Here is a 14546-nt window from a genome sequence, read left to right as displayed (position 1 = left end):
CCTGAAATGCATCTGCACTTTTCGCCTCAACCATTCCATGTGGTAACGAGTTGCACATTCTCACCACTCTCTGAGTAAGCTGTATCTCCTGAATACTATCTTGGATTCATCAGTAATATTTGAAATTCATGGCCTCTAGTTTTGGACTGCCCTCAAGGGGAAACATCTTCCCTCGGTCTACCCGAAGGAACCCCTTCCGAATATAAAAAAAAAATCAGGTAATCGATCAGTCTTCTCCTTAATAGAGAAAATAGACACAGCCTGTTCAGTCTCTAATGATATTGTTACAGAAATAATGCATTAAACAAGTAACGACAGGAATGAAAGGAAAGCAATGCCGGACAGGAACAATCCAGGCCATAATCTTCTCCCTTAGGACCGGATTAATGCAGGCAATCTCGGCACAATAAGAACATAAGAACATAAGAAATAGGAGCAGGAGAAGACCAATCGGTCCCTCGCGCCTGCTCCGCCATTCAATAAGATCATGGCTGATCTGATCCTAACCTCAAATCTAAATTATGTCCAATTTCCTGCCCGCTCCCCGTAACCCCTAATTCCCTTTACTTCCAGGAAACTGTCTCCAAATATAGAGCACAGTTTAATTCTGACTGGACACAGGTTGGAACAGTGGGTCTGTTTACTAAACTATATTTAACAAAGTTTATCTTCGATTCTCTCGCATCGATTATCTGATCTTAACTACCCTGGAATTCTGCGAAGTTCACCACACGGACTGCAGCGCTTCAAGAAGGCGGCTCACCACCACCTTCTCAAGGGCAATTCGGGATGGGCAATAAATGCCGGCCCTGCCAGCGATGCCCACATCCCATGAACGAATAAGAAAAATAAAGAACAGATGGAGCTCAGCCTTAAATAAAACCAACCAGTCACAGCCCATTTGGTTCGGGTACAGTGCAGACACATCCGTCCGAGGAGAAAGTGAAGCCACCCAAAGCGAGACTTCCATGGATGACTAAAGGGATAGAACTTAAAATTAAACAGGAAACGGAGGCTCATGGCGAATATAAGGTTCATAATACAGTTGAGAACCAGGCTGAATACAGAAAGAAGAGATGAGATCTAAACAAAAGGTAATAAGAGGAGCAAAAAGACAGATTCAATAGTAACTTTCAAAGGGGAATTGAATAAAAAACTTGAAGGGAAAAATTTACAGGGCAATGGGGAAAGAGCAGGGGAAAGGGACTAATTGGATAGCACTTTCAAAAAGCCAGCACAGGCATCGAGGGCCGAATGGACTCTTCCTGTGCTGTAATTACTGTGATACTACGATACACCCATTTAAAGGCAACGTTCAAACCATCCAGTGATGAAGCCATTGTGCAGAATTTATGGTTAACCTTCACATTCACCAAATGCCGGAATTCATAATCCAGCACATAAACGAACATAGGAACAGGAGTAGGCCATTCAGCCCCTCGATTCTGTTCTCCCATTTAATTAGATCATGGCTGCTCTGTACCTGAAATCTATTAACCTGCCCTTTATCCATTTCGCTTGATAACCTTACCTAAAAAAAACTGCCGCTTTCAGTCTTCAAAATTTCAGTTGACCCAAAATCCATAACCTATTGGAGGATGGAATTCCACATTTCCAGTAAACTTTGTGCGAAAAAGTGCGTCACTATTTCACTCCTGAACGGCCGAGCGCTAATTTTAATATTGTGCCTCTTTGTTCTGGACTCCTCCATCAGAGGAAATGCCTTCTCTGTATCTAATGATTGTGAGGTATTATATTTTGGTTCGTAAAAAAAGGGTCACATACTGCTTGGATAATAAGTGTCTAAATAGGGTTGAGGAGCAGAGGGTTCTGGTGGTACAGATATAGAAATCACTAGCTGTAGCGATGCAGGTTAATAAGGCCACAAAAAAGCAAATCAAGCACTGAGTTTTTTCTAGACTTGTTAAGCAGAGAAGTTAAGTTAAGTTTGTACAGAACCTCGATTAGGCCACACTTGGATTATTGTGAACAGTTCTGGCCTCCATATTATAAAAAAGGATATAGAGGCACTGGAGAAGGTGCAAAACATAATTACTTGGATGATACCAGAACTGAGAACGTATACCTGTCAGGAAAGATTGAGCAACATGGGGCTCTTTTCCATTGCAAAAGGAAGATGGAGTGGTGGCCTGTGAGAGGTCTTTAAGATGATGTAAGGGTTTGAGAGTATAGACTTAGTGAACATGTTTCCACTTGCGGGAGAAACCAGAACTCTGGACCATAAATATAAGATAGTCATAAATAAATCCAATATGGAATTCAGCAGGAATGTTGTTAACCAGAGAGTGGTTGGAATGTGGAACTCACTACCACAAGGAGTAGTTGAGGCGACTGGCATTTAATGGAAGTTAAATAAAGTCATTGTGGCGAAAGGAATAGAGGGGTATGCTGATAGGGGGAGATGAAGGGAGGAGGTTCGTGTGGAGCATGGACCTTTTCTGCCGAACGACCTGTTTCTGTGCTGTTCGTTCTTTAAAATTCTATATAATTGCTTGTGGAATCTTTTATCATTTTAGAAATTTCATTTAATGCACTCTGACTACATGTGTCTCCGGCCCGAATGAATCTTCAATCCTTGTCAACAAACATGGGCGGGGGGAGGGGGGGATTAGAGAGAAATGGGGACATATCGCAATCTGTCCCTGGGATTGATCACGACAATACGCCCCTCGGAATTATCACCACGATCTGTCGCTGGAATTGATCACAAGAATCCGTCCCTCGGAATTATCACCACAATCTGTCATAAAAATCTTTCTCTCTTCGGAAACTTCCAACCCGGGGAGGGGCTATTTATTACTGTCTGTGAAGCCCCTCAAAATGAGGGCAATCCAATCTTTATACCAGGAATGGTCCATTCCGGATTTAGCAATGTAACTGGTGTATCTGCTGAATTTTTACTGTGATCAATTTAACTGTTAAAAATCAGTACTCATTCCCACATTGAATGAGGTGATTGATGCTCAACGATAGTTTAATTCGGCGGTTAAATGGTTAATGTCCTCTCTTGCAGAAACAGCCTCTCCTCAGCTCACTGACGAAACACCGGCTCTTGGCCCCAGGGTTGAAGCGCAAACATTAGAAAATCGATGCGTCTTCAGTAAACAATGTGCCTGATGCAAATATAACAATTTATTTCTAACAAAGTATCTGTTTTACTGAACTTCCCTGGAACAAGAAGAGAAAAAGTAAAATTTACAACTGACTTTGTTCACAATTGACTTGGCAGCGAATTGTCAACCCGGTTCGATTTGATTCAACCAGAAAGGCCGCTCCCTGTTCTGAAACAAATGAGGAATGTTTGTGTTGAAATCCATCCTGTTGTCTGGAAGCAGCTTTCACGGAGGGAGAAACTCTGAATCTCACATAACAAGGATCAGATCAAATTCCGAAGTTGTGAACTGCTGAAATGAAGCAAAGAACGTGTGCTCGATTGATTACAATGAAATAACAAGGATATAATTTGAAAATCTACACGGACATTGCGGGACGGAAATTCCTTGCGGTATCAAGGTAAGGTTAATACAGTGTCAATTTGTTTTTTAATTAACTTTATCTGCCCGTTCCTCTTTTCTAAAGCCGATTTCCCGCGGTCAGATATGTTCCCTGGCATCGGGAGCTCTCTATTCCTCGCGGATGGAACAATTCACTCATTGTTCGCTCAGACACTGAATGAAGGCCCGCTATTTCACACAGCGAATTTCAGTGCTTATCCCTTCATGGACCCCACCAATCTCTCGACAGACACATTTTAAAGCGGTGACAGGACAGAAAGCCTGAACACGAACTCTGGAGATTTACACCATCCTCGTCGAGCGGTGCCTCCACCCCATGTTAGAATTTGATATTCAGTAAACAGGGGTGGGAAACTGTCCGTTCTCACTCTGTATGCATTTATTTTTAACTGTGACACTGGCTCTTTTTACTCACTGAGTTGTTTTGTGCCCGGTACAAATTATTCAACTGATCAAAGACTGATCGAACACACAGTTAAGCTCAGGAAAGGGTTAACACATTCGCAATGGCCGATTATTGCTCTCTGCCGGGCAACTGGAAAATCAGCCCATGGTTTCCCGAGGCCGGACTGAACGTGATCCAATGACAGGATGGGAGCAAAGTAGGAGCGAACAATTATTCCTGATTAATTATAATTAATTCGTTCAATGCGAATTAGATGGGCGAATGGAGCAGGGACTTCTGTTTTCTCTAAAATATATTATTGAGGATGTTATTTGTTAAACTGGCTCAATTGAAGAAAGAAAGGCCGCTCCCTTCAGACAGAAACAAAGTTCAGGAATGTTTTAAAGGGAAACCTGTTCAGGGCTGAAACCATCTTTCACACAGATCGTTGCTTGCTGATCGTTAATCTTGGTAATTTGAAATTATTCTTTTAATATCAACAGTTAGGAGGGTCCGATCACAAAACTTTAAATTTAAAAAAAAACTAAATTTACCAGCAGTCGGTAGCCCCTTCACGAATCTTTATATAAAAAGTACCTACTGAAATTAACAACAGATAGGAGAGTCCATCAATAATCTATACTTAAAAAGTAACAACTCAATTTACCAGCAGGTAGGAGGGTCCATCACTAATCGGTATATAAAAAGTAATTACTTAAATTACCAACACTAATTTTTTTTTTAAAAAGTAACTGCTGCATTTCCCAACAGGTAGAGGGTCCATCATTGATTTTTTTCCATCGAAAGTAAACACAGAAATTACCAACAGTTAGGAAGGTCCATCACTCATCTTTATATAAAAGGTAACCACTGAAATTACCAATATGGAAGAGAGTCCAACAATAAACTTTATATAAAAAGTAACCACTAAGATTACCGACAGGTAGGAGTGTCCATCAATATTTTTATACAAAAGTTACAACTGGAATTACCAATGGGAAGGAGGGTCCATTCCTAAACATTATATAAAAAGTAACGAATGAAATTACCAACATGGAGGAGGGTACGACAATAAACGTTGTTTAAAAAGTAACCACTAAGATTACCAACAGGTAGGAGTGTCCAACACTATTTTTTTTTTTAAAAGTAACAACTGGAATTACAAATAGGAAGGAGGGTCCATCACTAATCGTTATATAAAAAGTTACTACTGAAGTTACCAACAGGTAGGAGCATCCATCACTTATCTTTGTACAAAAAAATAACGACTGAAAATGCCAACAGGTCGGAGTGTCCATCACTAATTTTTATATAAAAGTAACAACTGGAACTACCAATAGGAAGGAGGGTCCATTACTAATCTTTATAAAAAAAATGTAACCACTAATGTTACCAACAGGTAGGAGTCTCCATCACTAATTTTTATATATAAGTAACAACGGGAATTACCAATAGGAAGGAGGGTCCATCATTAATCTTTATGTAAAAAAGTTACCACTGAAAATGCCAGCAGGTCGGAGCATCCATCACTGATCTTTATAAAAATAGTAACTAATAAAATTACCAACAGGAAGGAGGGTCCGTCACAATTTTTTATATAAAAAGTAACTACTTATATTACCAACAGGTCGAAGAGTCCATACTGATCTTTATATAAAAAGTAACAACTCAATTTACCAACTGGTATGAGGGCCCATTGCTATAATTTAAATAAAAAGTAACTACTGAAATTAACAACATGGAGGAGGGCCCATCATTAATTTTCATATGGAAATTAACCACTAAAATTATCAAAAGGGAGGAGGGTCCAACACTAACTTTTATTTCAAAGGTTGCTAGTGAGATTACCAACAAGTAGGAGGGTCCATCACTAATCTTTATATATAAAGTAGCAAGTCAAATTAACAACAGGTAGTAGGATCCATCACTATTCTTCATACAAAAAGTAACTCCTGAAATTGCTAACAAATGGTGGGGTCCATCACTAATCTTTATACAAATTTAACCACTGAAATTAACAACATGTAGGAGGTCCAACACTAATCTTTATACAAATGGTTACTACTGAAATTACCAAAAGGTAGGAGCATCAATTACTTATCTTTATATAAAAAGTAAGAAGGAAAATTACCAACAGGGAGGGGGGTCCATCACTAATCTTTATATCAAAAGTAACTGCTCAATTGCCAACACGGAGCAGGGTCCATCACTAATCTTTACATAAAATGTAACTACTGACCTTACCAAAGAGTAGGAAGGCCAATCACTAATCTTTATATAATAAGTAACAACTCAATTTAACAACCGGTAGGATGCTCAATCAGTATTTTTTTTCTAAAAAGTAACTACTGAAATTAACAACAGGTAGGGGGATCCATCACTAATCGTGATATAAAAAGTAACGACTGAAATTACCAAAACGGAGGAGGGTCCATCACTAATCTTTATATAAAAAAGTAACGACAGAAATTACCAACAGTTAGAAGAGTCCACACTAAATATATACATATAAAGTAACAATTAATTTAACAACAGGTAGGAGGGTCCATCACGAATCTTTAAATAAATAGTAAGTATTGAAATTACCAACAGGCAGAAGGGTCCATCACTAAACTTTATACAAAAAGTAACTTCCGTAATTACCACCAGGTATTGGGTGCATCACTTATCTTTAATTAAAAAGTAACTACACAAACTACCAACAAGGAGGAGGATCCATCACTTATCTTTATATGAAAAGTAACAACACAAACTACCAACAGGTAGGAGGGTCCAGCACTAATCTCCACATACAAAGCATCGACTGAAATTACCAACAGGTAGGGGCGTCCATCATTAATCTTTATATAGAAAGTAACTGTTGAAATTACCAAATGTTAGGAAGGTCCATCACTAATTTGACAAAAAGAGTAACTGCACAATTTAAAATTGTTATTACACTAGTTTCAGCGAATAACTTGAACTATAGTTTGAAGAAATTACTTACTGAGATTAATCGCTTTTACATTTCCACAGTGTGGAAAGGATAGTACAGTGACTGATAGTTTGATTAGTTGCTCTTGCCTGTGTGCACACACAGAGTGAGACACGCGCAAAAGTGGAGAACTATGATTGTAAAATAGCCGTCGAATCTACAACTTATATAATTGTGGTGCTTTCTGAGATTGTAATACCCCTAAAATAAATACAAAAATAAATGTGCAGCACCTGTTTAAAGTTACACAATTCATAACATTATACATTGGTGTTAATATTCGAAGAACGGTTTAAAATTCCTCACCACCTACAGTGCTCATTAGTCAGGTGCTGATACCATGAGAGATATGGTAACTATATGCAAATGGTACCACCAACCAAAACACATCTCCATGAACATACGGACAATGTCACTACCCATCGAGAGTAAAGAAATCACACCCAGCTCCATTTGGGTTTTGGAGATAGAAATCAGGTGCAAAAAAATCACAGAATTTAACATCAAAACTCAACAAATCAAAAAAATTAAAAAACAAATCTGTGAGTAAAATAATACAATAGCGCCAGACTGGGTAAAACTGAATGAAGGATCATTTAATTCATCACCTCGCTCCATATCGCCCTCCAGAACATTCACTTCCTCAGGAATAAGTCTGGTGCTTGCCTGCAACGGAAGTAAATCTTCCCAATTGGTGCTCCCAGTGCAGAATCTCGGCCGTCTGGAACTGGGTTCTGGAAATCAGCGGGAGTCATTCGGTTTCACTGGGCAGCTGTCTGTGCCGCACCTGATTTGGAGAGTTGATCGTAACAGTCGGGAAATGCTCGATCCCAGAGCTAACAGCTGTTGTACTGATGGGGAAGGAGGGACTTGATATCACATTTAACAAGGCAACGTTCCTCCCTCTCATTTTAATATTTCAGTCTAACCCTCCTATTAATATACTTATTACAGAGCATCACAATCTTGGAACGCCTGTCACCACCATGGCTGAAGGTCCAAACAGGGGAGAAGAACCAACATCTTCAACAAGAATGAAAATAGACACCGGTAGGTTCAGAACAATCTTTAAAATATCAATTGTGTCCTGATAAACGGTCCAGATCATGAACAAGTTCCTGTTGCTCAAACAGGAAGAAGAAACCGAGCATATAGAGTGCAGATAAAACAAAGTGAGTGACCATCTACGGGGCCAGTGCAGTCACAGTTGGAGGGATCTCAGTACTGGAACTGTCCAATAGACACCTGATGTTATGGACTGTAAGGCGGACAGAAACAATGACTCAGATTGGTCTTCCTGAGTAACAGTTTGAAACCAGGGAGCAGTGGGAGGCAGCCCGAGTGGGAGAGAGGTGAGAGGCAGGTGGGGCACAGGAATAGGAGAGCGAGAGTAGTGCGAGATTCTATCGTCAGGGGATTAGACAGACTCTTCTGCAGACCTGAGTAGGTCCAAATGGTAAGTGGCCGCCCGGGTGCCAGAGGGATGAACTTCCTGAAACAGGTGGGACCATCTCTGGAAAGGAAAGGAGAGCGGAAAATAGTCATGGTCGGAACCAATGACACGGTTGGCATTCCGTTTATAAAGGGAACATTAAAATTTGAGCTCCAGACTAAAAACCAAGGCCTCAGGGTGGTGATCTCCGAATTGTTTTGCACTGGGCCCTCACTGAGGACAATATGAGGCAGGTGAATGTGCGGCTGCAGGGCTGGAGCAGCGGGGAAGGGTTCATGCATATGGTGAGTTCAGGGAGAAAGGAAGGGACGGTTACGATCTGAACCAACCAGCAAAAACGATTTGACAGACTGGGTATATGGAGCAGTGGGAGGGTTTCACCTGATAAAAGTGGAGCGTGTGAAATATCCGGATCAGAGACTAGAGAGTGGAAATAATAAAACTGTTGGAGCAGGAACAGAAGATTTATGAATTCTTGAAAAGTTATTCGCAAGACAAAAGGAAGGAGGCTTTTGAAGTAGTGACAGAAGATGTAACTTGATATCTAAAAATAAAAAACAACGAGAACGTGTCAACATTCCAATGAATTGGAGTTCAGATTGTGTGTTGTGTCAGTGAATCTACAAATCATCCAAACACGTTTGGAAAGTCAGACTCATGAGCGATGTGATCCAGTATGTCTAAGACAGGGCTGGATTGCATGAACTTTTTTGGGAGATGCAATATTTCCTTCAATTTCTAAAATTGATGGCAGATGTGAAAATGTTGGTTTCAAAGAATCAAAGTATCACAGTATCAAACTATCTACAGTAAACGTATTCCATACAAAGGTGTCGATACAGCATCTTCAGCGAGACTGAGGAGGATGTGGAGCCATATTTCGAGACAACTGTGGAGAAGGATTTGGCTCTGAATTTAATAGCCATGTTGGATTATTCACTGAGCTCAGAGAAAACGCACCCGAGGCTGTTAAAGGAAGTCAGAGAGCAGATCGGGGGGACTCTGACCACCATTTTTCAAAACGCACAATTTTTAGAACACAATTGTTAATGAAAATATCCAGGTGGACTAAAAGAGTCCAAGTAATGTCTGTGTTAAAACAGGGAGAATGTTGCAGTCAGATAAATTGAGACCAATTAGACAACGTCATTTGTGGGCAAACTTCTCGAAACTGAAATTTCACATCGAATTATGTATGATTCAGTCAAGGCTGGAACGGATTAACTGTAGATATTTGACATTGTATTTGACCAATTTGATACAGCCTTATTGAGACGTGACTATATCGATCAATGGATTGTAAAACCTGCGGTATATATGGGTTTTCAGAAGGTATTTGATAACGTGGCTCACAGGAGGCGGCAACCGTTTGGTGTAAGAGGAAATGTAACCGCCCGGAAGGAAGGTCGATCATGTTTTTAGTTTTCTCCATTGTTGTTCACAGACCGAACACTGCGATCACTGAGGCCTTGACAAAGTGGGATGGTTACCAACTGTTTTAGTTGACGAAATTCTGTCGGGACAGACCAGAACAGGCAGTTGAAGAAGGGGTGGACGGAGTCAGCTCGTTGTCAACATACGAGAGGCATTTCAGTGGACAAGAACATCGGGTAAGTGGGAGGGGATCGGGATGAGTTTGGATTATTTAAACATCACAGAACTGACAGGATATCAGAACTTCGAAGCATAGAAGGTAACATAAGAGAATGGATCAAACTGCAATTATAGTGAATCTGAAGCAATGAAAGGCAGTGGTGAAAATACCCAGCGGATCGGTCAGTATCGGTACAAAGGACAGGGTAATGGTTCGGATACAACTCTTGAGTGGACCGAAAACAAAGTAAAACAGTTTTAGTGGAACTGGGAAAAGGGCAGATCGGAGGCGATAAACAGTCCTTGGAGGGAATTTCATGAGTTGACTGAACTGGAATCCAGTTCAGGAAATTAAGGAACTAGGAGGTGACATGAAAATGTCTGCGGAGTAAATGAGAGACATTTCAAGATCAAAAATGTTAAAATGCCTAAGACCCGAACAGGGAAAATAACCAAACAAACTGTGGAGAGCGCGAATCCGATGCCGTGCAGGGTTTTGTTCTCCCCCATTCATCACCGGGGGTTAATTCTCCCTTCAGCGGACTCACAATCCGGGCAGTAGAACTTGCGGTGGAGCGTCACTCCCCGGGAGAGCACTTTAGGAAATTGCATGCCATTAGCCCATAATATTTGGTCAATTACTTTTAATTGAATCGAGGTGAATGGAAGTGAAAATGTGTCAGGGTTGTAATGGAAGGTCGAACTAACACCACCTGCTGAAGGTGGAAATCGTGGCAATCGAGTCATAGAATCATAGTAAAGAGGAGCAGGAGTAGGCCATTCGGCCCTTCGAGCGGACTCCGCCATTCAATAGGATCATAGCTGGTCCTCTATCTCAATACCATATTCCCGCTTGTAGAAGTTTTTAAAGTCCGCTTTTATGTTCCTTGCAAGTTCACTCTCATAATCTATTTTACCCTCTTAATCAATCTCTTGGCTCGTTTTTGCTCAATTCTAAACAGCTCCCAATCCTCAAGCTTGCTACATTTTATGGCAAATTTATGTGACTCCTCTTTGGATCTCATCCTATCCTTATTTTCGTTGTTAGCCATGGTTGGGCCCCTTCTCCTTTTGTGTTTTTTGCCAGAATGGAATGTATAACTGTTGCAATTCATGCATTCGTTCCTTAAATGTTAGCCATTGCCTATCCACCGTCATGCCTTTTAATGGAGGTCCCAAATCTATCATATCCAACTCACTCCTCATTCCTTCGTAGTTTCCTTTGTTTCGATTTAGTACCCGAGTTTCGGATTGCTCCACTTCACTTTCGATCTTAATGAAGAATTCTATTCTGTTGTGGTCACTCTTCCCTAAAGCACCCCGCACAATAAGATTATTAATTAACCGCTTCACAGTGCACAATACCCAATCTGGGATAGCCTGTTCCCGAATTGGCTCCTCAACATACTAATCTAAAAAAAAAACCTCTCGCACATACTCTAGGAATTAATGCTCCAAAGTATTATTGCTAATTTGGTTTGGCCAGTATATATGTAGATGAAAGTCACCCATGATTAAGTGGGGATTGAGGGATATGGCGCCTTGTTGTCTATAGGTGCTTGAGGGATAAGGGAGGTAGATTTGGAATGAGGGATTTTTTGTGAGCATGGGTAGGTTGGGTTGAGTGACATGGGGAGAAGGTGTAGAGGTGGGGATTGAGGGATATGGGTAGAATGTGGGTAGGTGGGGATTGGGTGCGTTGGGTGCGTTTGTGTGATCTGTGGAGATGGTGATTCGGTGCGTTTGTGGGATACCGAGGGAAGGTGGTTGGGGGGGGGGATTGTGGACGATGCTGAGAAGTTGCGCAGATGAGATTGAGGGATATGGGGTTAAGGTGCGTTGTGTTGCTTGAGGGATATGGGGATGTGGTTAGTTGGGATTGACTGATTTGGTGAGAAGTTCGGTGGATGGGATTGAGCGATATGGTGAGAAGTTGGATAGGTGGGATTGAGGAATAAGGAGATAATGTCGGTAGGAGGGGATTGAAGGACATGTTGTGAAGGTGGGTAAGTGATGTTGTGAGATATGGTGAGACATTGGTTAGGTGGGGATTGAGAGTTTAGGGGAGAAGGTGGGTAGGTGGGGATTGAGGGATAAGTGGGGAAGTTGGGTAGGTCGGGTTTGAAGGATGTTGTGAGAAGGTGAGTCGGTGGCATTGAGGGATATGCGTAGAATGTGCTTTGGTGGGGATTGAGTGATATGTGGGGAAGGTGGGAAGGCGGGGATTGAGGGATATTGTGAGAATATGGATAGATGCGGTTGATTCATGTGGCGAGATGGTATATAGGTGGCTTGGTGCGATTGAGGGATATGGTGAGTGTTTGGGTAGATGAGGATTGAGGGCTATGGGAGGTAGATAGGATGGATTGAGTAACCTGGCCAGACGATGGATGGTGTGGATTGAGCAATATGGGGAGAAGATAGGTAGGTGTGAGTGAAGGTTATGAGGAGAAGGTCATTAGTTTTGGATTGAGGGATATGGTTTGAAGGTGTGTAGATGGGGATTGAGGGATGTTTTGAGGATATGGGTATGTGGTTTTGAGTGTTATGGGGAAAAGGTGTGTAGTTGTGGTTTTGAGGGATATGGGGTGGTGGTCAGATGGTATTTAGGGATATGGTGAGAGGTTGGGTTGCAGGGGCTTGAGGGATATGGTGTGAAGTTGTTTAGGTGGGATTGAGAAATAAGGAGATAATGTGGGTAGGTAGGGATTGAGGGATATGTGGGACGATAGGTAGTTGGGAATTGAGGTATATGCGTAGGTGGGGATGAGTGATATGGGGAGAAATTCGTTCGGTAGGGTTGATGGATATGGTGAGAAGGTGGTAAGTTTAGTTGAGGGATATTCTGCGAAGGTTTGGGTGGTTGTGTTGACTGATGTGGGGAGAAGATCGGTCGGTGGAAGTATCTCCCTTTTTCCCTGTCCCCCTCCCTCTACCCCTCTTTCTCTCTGTGTGACTCACTCTCCTCGCTCTCTACTCGTGCACTCCCTCTACTCGCTCTCTCGCCCCTTTCTCTCTCCCTATCTCTCTCTAGGCCTCTCTCTCTGTTTCTGTCTCACTCTCCTCGATCTCAAATCGCTCTCACCCTCTGCTCCCTCTCTCTCTCTCTCCAGTCTTTGACCCATCCCCAACTCTCAATCTTTGTCTTCCGTTTCTCTGTCCCCCCAGTTTGCCTCTCTTTCTGTCTGTTTCTTTATCAGTCTGTCTTTTTCTTTCTCCCTCAACCCCATTATATCCCTGTCTGTATTATTCAGACTCTCAAAGTTTGTCTCTCTGTCTCTCTGTCATTACACCGCGCCCCCCCCCACCCCTCCTCATTCTCCATCTCGGTGTCTCTTTGCCTCTGCACTGTGTCTCCATCTTCCGTTCTTCACTCTCCCCCCTCACTCTCCCCCTCTACGCTCTATCTCTCTCCCTCTCCACCTGCACTCACCACCTCTCTTATCAACTAACTCTCTCCCTTTCTCTATTTCTTACCTTCAATTTCACGCTTCCCCTTTACTCTTTCTCTTTGCCTCTGCCACTGCACTCTGTGCCACTACACTCTCTGCCATTATACTCTGTCCCATTACAATCTGTGCCACTACACTCTGTGCTACTACATTCTGTGCCACTACAATCTCTGACCCATCCCCATCTCTCTCTCTCTGTCTTGCTTGTTTCTCTGTCTCCCTTGTTTCTCTCTCACTATCTGCCTGTTTCTTCCTCTGTCTGTCTCTTTCTTTTTCCCTCACCCACACTATTTCTTTGTCTCTATTATGCTTACCCTTACAATCTGCCTGTCTCTCTGCCACTCTCCATGTCGTCATTCTCCTATCTCTCTGTGTCTGTCTCCCTGTCTGTCTCCCTCTAATCTGTCTCTCCTTCTCCACTTTCCATCTGCACTCTCCACCTCCACTCTCCGTCTCCACTGTTCTTCTCTGACATATCCTCGCCTTTCCCTTCCTCCCTCCGCCCTCTCTGTCTGTCTGTTTCTCCCTCTGTTTCTGTCTTTCATTCTTTCTCCCCCAACATCTGTCTGTCTCTATAATTACATCTCTCTCGCTGTCTCTCTCTCTCTCTACTGATTCTCTGCCTCTCCATCCCGATCTCTCTGTCCACCTCCCCATCGCTCTCTCTCCCATCCCCACCTCCGTCTCTCTCTCTCTCTCCCACTCCGCCTCACTCTGCGTCTCTCTCTCTCTCTCCGTCTCTCTCTCTTTCCCTCAGCAATCTCTCCCTCTAACCCCGTCTCTCCTTCTCTGTCTGTCTCTCGTTCTGCCTCCCCTATTTATCTCTATCTCTTGCTGTCTCCTCTCTCTCTTTGTCCCCTGTCTGTCTCTCTCGTTCTCTCTCCCCAACTATCTGTCTCTGTCTTTATTTCTCTCTCTCGCTCCCTCTCACCATTTCTGACCCTTTTTGCGGATGTCTTTCTTTCTCTTGCCCCTTTCCATGTCTCTCTGCTCTGTCACTCCTGGTTAGCAGCGCCGCCTGCTGGAGGTTGTGGTCGGTGATGACATTGATCAGGAACGAAGGAACAGGATTGGCGATTGAGCCCCTCAAGCCTCTTACGCCATTCAATTGGATCATGGCGGATCTCTGAATTAAGTTCATTTGCCCGTCTTA

At 42.4% G+C, this 14546-nt stretch overlaps 1 long non-coding RNA gene across 3 annotated transcripts in view; it reads left to right on the top strand.

Annotated features, from left to right (window-relative positions):
- LOC137313919 (uncharacterized) overlaps nucleotides 1–9937 on the top strand; it is a 118653-nt gene extending 108716 nt beyond the window's left edge. For 2 of the 3 annotated variants that reach the window (XR_010961126.1, XR_010961127.1), the window contains exons 9-11: nucleotides 3035–3534; nucleotides 7850–7945; nucleotides 9793–9937. This is a non-coding gene — a long non-coding RNA (uncharacterized lncRNA). The remainder of the gene's footprint in view (nucleotides 1–3034; nucleotides 3535–7849; nucleotides 7946–9792) is intronic. The other variant, XR_010961128.1, reaches the window with a different exon arrangement.
- Nucleotides 9938–14546: the final 4609 nt, after the last annotated feature.

Source organism: Heptranchias perlo, unplaced genomic scaffold (assembly GCF_035084215.1).
Source record: "Heptranchias perlo isolate sHepPer1 unplaced genomic scaffold, sHepPer1.hap1 HAP1_SCAFFOLD_49, whole genome shotgun sequence".
NCBI classification, from domain to species: domain Eukaryota; kingdom Metazoa; phylum Chordata; class Chondrichthyes; order Hexanchiformes; family Hexanchidae; genus Heptranchias; species Heptranchias perlo.
The sequence above is the reverse complement of the archived record's forward strand: the minus strand, read 5'-3'. Positions and strand labels throughout refer to the sequence as shown.